Genomic DNA, 7,125 nt, shown 5'->3' with positions numbered 1-7,125 from the left:
CAGGATTTTCCTGTTAACGCTGCTCGAAGTGGAGCTATTTTGAACTATTTCTTATACAGTTTAGTCCAGTTGTTCCCACACGAGGGGTCAGACCCCCTTAAAGGGTCATTAGATTAATCTGAGGGGTCCTGAGATGATTTATGGGGGAAGAAGTAAGAAAAAGATCTGAAACACACTTTATAAAAACATAAATAAAGCCAGCCATCAGATTTCAGCAGATTTAAGTAAACTGTTTTGTTAAAAGCATTAAAAACCCAGTTCAGGTGCAGTACTGAGAAACAGGGGTGAGAAGGAAGCAGAGATGGTGGTGCTCACGTGTCCCTGCACAGCTCCACTGATCTACTTAGGCCATGTTGGTGATTACAGATGATCAGTCTGCAGGGCCACGCTGTTGGCTTACAAGCTCCACTCCAACACTGTATAAATCTTTAAACACATCCCCTGGATCACTGGCTCCTAATGGGGCGTTTCATCTGCAGATCAAGGCGGGGGGACAGGGGGGACCTGTGCTGCTGCAGGATGAGTCCTCCTCTCTCAGCGGTGGCTGTGCATCATCGCCAAGGCCTGCCTGTTTCATCAGTATGCGCACACTGTTGAAAATTAATTTCATTAAAGGCCCTCCATTTGCAGCCCCCTCCACCCGTTTAAAGGCCCTCATAGTGTATGATTAGCGCGCGTTTCCCCAACCTGGCTGGGAGTGGCGGCTGGGTCGGGAGGTCACACAAATGAAAGAGAACAACTTCATTGTGAGATGACTGGCCCATAAATCATTGGCCGATTTCTATAAATCACGGCAGATGGCAGGGAGCGAGCCGAGGCTCATGGGAGCTCATTGCGGGCCCAGTGCATGATGGGAAGGGCTGGGCTTAGCTGCGGTGAAGGCTGGCAGAAGCACAGGGTCAGTTCAAGTTTGCGCATGCAGAGCGCGTGAGGTGTGGTGGAGGCGGGCCAGAGGCCGGGTCACGTTCTCCCCTCCCCCCGCCCCTGCAGCTCGGGCCGGCCTCACCTGATGAGATGTAGACCCTGGAGGTCCACGCACAGCGCCTCTCCATGCTGCCCTCCATTTAACAGGTCTAATTTCCCTGCTTAATATGGAGACAACTTCATCCCCCCGTCGTCCCTGAGCTGCGCTGAGACCTGCCAGGTTGACACTAAATGTCTGCCCAGGAGGGGAGATCTGCCAGGCCGACGCACACCTTCATTATTCATCATGATTATTTAACAGAGCGGAATTCAGCCACACTGCAGCAACACACCAAGTCTGTTTACTGTGGTTTAACAGGTTTTTAATCCTAGGGTTTCATATGGATGTTCTTCCTCCTGCTTTAATGCTGTCACCACTTATCAAAAAAAAAAAGAAAAAATTTCTGGCTTAATTTAATAAACCAAATCAGCCAAATGAGCCAAACAAATGCAAAAGAAAGCCCCAGAGGACAGCACAGCCATGCTTTTCCTCAGCCTTTAGTGCTGATTCTCTGGACGACTCAGGTGTCGTTGTTGCACCCTAACATTGTTCAAACCCACATCATCTTATTTTAAATTCAATTAGAGATCCAAAGATGCCAAATGTGTGAGACTGAGCTATGGTGAAATATGTCTAAAATAAAATGCAAGACATGGTGCAGTCTTGGTTTGAATCTCTCATTCAGTAAAAACGATATAGTTTCAGTAGAGAACTGCAGCAAGCTGATGATCTTTATATGAGGAGAAATAAAGGTGTAAAACTGTTGTTGCTGCAGAGAAATATATTCTTTGTTAATTTCCTTTCTTCTAAAGTTACACTGAAAAGCTGGTAACAAAATGACAAACGAATCCCTCAAATTATCATAAAAAAAATCAGCTAAACAAAAGAGAAATTGCTGATTTTCTTCTTTCCTGTTTTTCAGTGGCTCATCCGAGTCGTGCCACAGGGATGTTGTTCCAGCTGGTGACAGCAGAGGGAGCGTCAGAGCTACTGGCAGTGAGTGACAACATTTACCTGTTGAACAAGAAGTTAATATGGAGGAGGGGCAGGTTAGAGCAGTGCAGATCCAGGCCTTTTTAAAAGTGGTCAGTGGTACTACACTTCCCAGAAACTTCATCTATCACTTAAACTGCCTGGGCAGGACAGTAAAGGTTCTTTCACTGTTAGGGTTGTTTCAAATCAGCATCCGCTTGTTCTGGAGCTTTCGCCCATATCACAAGGTCTTCAACCAGTCTGGCATCAACACGAACCTGGAATGACAAACTTTTTGTTGAGAGGAAGTCATTAGAGTTCAGAATGATGTTTGAACATGTGACAGCTGAACAAACCTGTTAATACTGTCACATGGTCAAAAGCTCCAGAACAAAGTGTAAGTGGACATTGAGTGCAGCTGCTTTACACAGACTTAAATTAAGTTAAAAAATGCCATCCACCTTGAACCTCAGGGGAAAAAAGCATTTGTGTCTTTAGATGGATGTTAATCCAGTTTAAAATGCATAGATGCCTGCACAGCTGCCCAGATGTTTCCTCTAAGCAGTTCTGACCGTTTTAACTGATGTCTGCTCATCCTGTGAGCTCTACACAACCTCAGGCTGATTAAGGTCTTACTTAAGGGGAAATAAAAGCTAGCTTCCCCCAGGGAAGACAAAGATGGATTTATTGGGTTGTCTAACCCACAGATCTGCTGTGACCCCTGCTCATCAGAGATCTCGCTCTGCCCTGATTGGCCAGTGCAGGTCTTTCATGAAACGCTGCTCAAACAAATCCCACTTACATCTGGTCTAAATTGCCGCTTGTGATAATTGAGGGTGTTTTATTTTGCGTGTTTTTGTTTGGAGAGTTTGTTTTGCTGAATACCAGTGTTTTCACGAAGTCGGCCAAGGAGCTGCTATTTCTCCCTGCACAGTTTGAGAGCACATGCGACTTCTGGGTTTAAACAAAGACAGAACAACGGTTTGTGGGTTTTCTCTTTAGAAACATGAAGCTTATATTCAGCCTTGAGACTTTGCTCTGTAAACTTCGGCTGGGCAGCAAATGAAGGGAACAGCTCACATAAAGGGAACACCACAGACATTTTGGTAAAGGGGGGAACATCATTCTTCCAAAACCTATTCAGTCTGCATCAGATTTAACCCTTTTGGGGCTCCAGTGTACTGCTGATAGAAAATGCATCAAAACAAACAAACAAAAACAACTTCAGCCTTACTGATGGGATTGATTGGCTGGATTGTAAACAGGTTTACACTGAGATTTGGTCCAACACATGTCAAGGTCACACTATATCACACTACTTTAGACTGTTGTTAGTCGATTGTAGTCATGAAGATGAACTCTGTTCAGGCCTTTTTCACGCAGTCAGTGGAAAAAGGGTGAGTGTGTGGGTGAGCACAGGGTGACGTAACACCAGCAGGTGTTTCTCTTCTTCATGTTTACACTGGAAGGGGAGGAGAGGAGCTCGAACACTGCTGCTTCAGGACGGACGCTGGATAAAACCAGAGAGAACTGCTGAGCAGCTGGATGCTTATTCTTGTTCCCAGAGCCTCATGTCTGCCATGTCAGGCCTAAACTAGACTGGACTCAATGCCACATAAAGCCACCGTTTTGGATTGACAAGCTACGGTTTCAGCATGTTTCTAGTAGGATCATAAACTTTAGTCTCACCCGGTGTACTGAGGCCTCAGTTTATTTAAAAAAAAATCTTTAGTTGGGGAAATGCAACCCTAAAGTGGAATATTAAGTCAAAATCTCAGCATCAGCTAGAAATGTGGACCTGAAAAAGCATTTTCTAACCTTTCAGACCCTGATTTTCCCCCCTAAAACCCCTCTTAGACAGCTTATGTTGGTTCTCCGTTCTGTCTTTTGACCCATTTCTCCACAAACTGAGCCTGACAAATTCAGTTTTCTTTGAAAAACAGAATTGACAATCCAACTTTGAACAATGTTTGGCTGCCCACGTTGAAAAACAAGAGTTGGTATTTTTTTCCTTAACTGGTTTTCAGATTAAGTGGGAGAACAAGTGATGATGAATTAAGTCACGTGATGATTTGTGACATGGCGTCACTCCACTGGGACTCTACTTAATAGATGTATTATCTCAGCATTTCCTGTGTTGTTTGACGTTCTCAGAGAAACAGGGAATTCACCACATTCATGTATTCCTCCAGTGCGCTGCGGTTAAAAAGCAGCAGAGCCCCATCAGCTGTTGCCCTCTTTGTTTCTCTGCTCTTGATTTTCTTTTCTCCTGAGCTGCAGCTTGTCCCTCCAGCTCCCATTCCCTCTGAGACCCGTTCAAACCAACAACTGAGGCAAAACTGAACATGACCTGGATCTGGTGGTTCAAGGGGCCGTCTGGGGTCAAGTTCAGGTCTGGGAGGGGTTTCCTGACAGATGCTGTCGTTCATCAGCTCTGCTTCATTCTGGCTTTTCCTTCATGCTTGAATCCAGAGCCAGTGACTCAGAGACACTTCAGCACCTCTCCTGACGCCTTAACATGTAGCAGCATCTGAGGTTCATTCATTAAAACCTGCCAAGTTTTAAATTCTACTTTGCCTGCCAGTGGTTTAAACTGCTCCGGTAAGGTCAGGCTGGCTTTCTGGGAAATCATATAAATGATGCTCAAGACAGAAAATGTCCACTTAATGTCAGACGGGCATAAAACTGTGTGCTCTTGCTTCCTGATTTCAGAAACAGCAGTTTGTCGACTGTGGTTCACAGTAGAGAGCTGACAGGAAGTGAGGGGTGGGAGAGGGAGCAGCAAATGTCCCCAGCTGGACTTCACACAGGGAGGTTGTGATTACGTTGTAAACCCTTAGCTACAGAGTGTTCAGAGAGTTTTTATTGGTGCAGAAAATCTGACAGTGAAACCCGAGCTGTCATGTGACAGGCCTCAGGTTTTTTGAGCCTTACGAGGATCTGCAGGGGGCCAAGGGCACAGGCAGCTTTTCAAGGTGGACTCTCCCTCTAACAAGCTGGCGCTGGGGCTCTGTCAACCCCCCACTCCTATGTATCTGCAGCCGGCATTAATGCAAATTATGGTCTGATAATTTAATAACTTTGCCGGCTTGATCTGTCCTTTTTATTACAATTATCATCAGGCAGGGGGTTGCGTTCCATCATCAGAAAATAAACACCATCGATCATCCTTGTGGTGATTAGCTGCTGACAGGCCGAGCTATGCTTTGCATAAATAGACTGTGACGCGGAGCTGAGGGGAGAGCGGCCTGGTTTTAGATGTTTGCTGGTAACTTTGGCTTCACGTTGGGGTTATTAACTGTGCTGATAATCACAGTAAGACACCCTTTGTGTTGTGGAGAGGCAGCCAGTGAGGAGAGCCGTTTCTTAAAGGATTACGTCAGTGGAGACCGACTCCAGCTCAAAACCCTGAGCCAAGACATGCAGCCGGGTCCTGTTAAGTCTTTCCAGAAAACGGATGGAAGGTGCCAGAGCCATACACGGAGCTGGCACCCGGCACTGCCTCAGCAGCAGGGCCCCCTTCTTAATTGCAGTGGAAAATGATGCTGCATTTCCCGCCTGTTGAAGCAGCTTGTTAAGAAAGCAGCCCCACACCCACAGCCTCCAAAGAGAGAAGGTTGATTTATAAACTGAGTCTTAAATACAAGGAAGAATAATCAGGCTTTGGAGGCTTGTTGGCACGGTGCAAATCCATTTTCTCTATCACGGGGAGAAAAACATTAACAACCTTAAATCACTGTTGCATCAGGTGGTGAATGTTTTATGCTGTTCTCTTTGTTCCTCCAGCACAAAGAACCTCTCTCAACAAGGTACCTCAACTTTCTCCACTCTGATTACTCCTCTGACAAGTCAGAGGAGAAAATTAGATATTTATGATTCATGGGTAAAATTTACACACACATCATATCTGTGTTTTCACAGAGATGAAATAATATGATCACTCCCTGCCAAAGCCTTGTCTTTGCCAATGATGCAGAAACAGGGGGAGTCAAAACTGAGACACACCCTCACCAAGCAGCCAGCTTCAACACACAGAGCTGCTTTGTTCTCTGTTTTTTGGCTTTGAACCCTCAAGAAAAGATGAACTCCCCTCTAGGAGAGCGTGTTTTCCCTGCCGGACCACAACGGGATCCTATTCTCAAATCAAACCTCCTCTCTTGTCAGGGTTTTGAAAAGAAACACTCAAAACGCATACAGCACCGTCGCACCGTTGACCTTTCATGCCAGATCAAAGATGGCTGCACCTCAGCTTCAAGTGTTCTCAGGTGAAGGTTACATGGTGCTGTGGAGGTTTGTGGGCCTAAACTGTTGTGCTAACATGTGAAACATTGGAGCATTTGCCTCTTCTTGTGTGTAACATCGACATTTTGAGCCTAGGTTTGGCAGCTGGGGGATGTTTGATTCCACCAGCTTGAGTGAAATCAGACCTCAGACATCGGTTAACATCTTGGTCATGTCGCATTCTTAAACCAGAGCAAATTAGACTATCCTTCTAAGATAAACAACAGCATCACTTGTTCAGATGCCTGAGATAACCTGCATGTTTGTGTACAACTAAAATTCAGTCTCAGATTCAACTCTCTGCTTTAAAAACCCTCACACCTGCACTTTCTATGTAGTTTCTTCAAGAATTTCCAACAGGCAAGTTTCTTGAAACCTTACTGGAAAAGGCAGATTTCTAAACTGGTATCGACTCTTGATACAAGTTGATTTCTGTTGAAAGCAGGTGTGATAATCTACTGCCAGGTTTATTCACTTGTTTTAGAACTCGAAACCGGTGATTCAGTCTTTCTGTGCATTCTAACCAGGACCCTCCAGCTGCCAGCACACACCTGCTAGACGACACCTGCACCGTCCCAGCACACGTTCAGTGGTGTGAATTCAGAGAAGGTGCAGGAGAGGGCACAGCGATGAGAGGTTTTAATGAAGACCTCTGTCCTCAAACCTCCCAAGAGCAGAGAGGTGGTGGCATTGACCCCCCTCAACTGCCGCTGGGATCCATGACTCCCCGGAACCTTGACGCCCCTTCAGCTGGAGTTTTAACCCACCTCACTTCACTCAGTCCAAAACTGTGACTGAAAAGTTGAGTGATGCACAAGGAACTTTGTCAGCATGTGACAAAGGAAACTGAGCTGATGTGATGCAGCTGAAAGCTCTGGAGATTGTTGTGTCAAACCGTTTCTTTGAAT

General features: G+C 45.6%; 1 long non-coding RNA gene across 2 annotated transcripts in view; it reads left to right on the top strand.

Moving 5' to 3' along the window:
* LOC109955785 (uncharacterized) overlaps positions 1–7,125 on the top strand; it is a 29,424-nt gene that overhangs the window by 1,297 nt on the left and 21,002 nt on the right. For both annotated transcript variants that reach the window (XR_002274332.1, XR_002274333.1), the window contains exon 3: positions 1,887–1,960. This is a non-coding gene — a long non-coding RNA (uncharacterized LOC109955785). The remainder of the gene's footprint in view (positions 1–1,886; positions 1,961–7,125) is intronic.

The sequence above is a fragment of the Monopterus albus genome, unplaced genomic scaffold (assembly GCF_001952655.1).
Source record: "Monopterus albus unplaced genomic scaffold, M_albus_1.0 scaffold16.1, whole genome shotgun sequence".
Classification (NCBI taxonomy): Eukaryota; Metazoa; Chordata; class Actinopteri; order Synbranchiformes; family Synbranchidae; genus Monopterus; species Monopterus albus.
The sequence above is the reverse complement of the archived record's forward strand: the minus strand, read 5'-3'. Positions and strand labels throughout refer to the sequence as shown.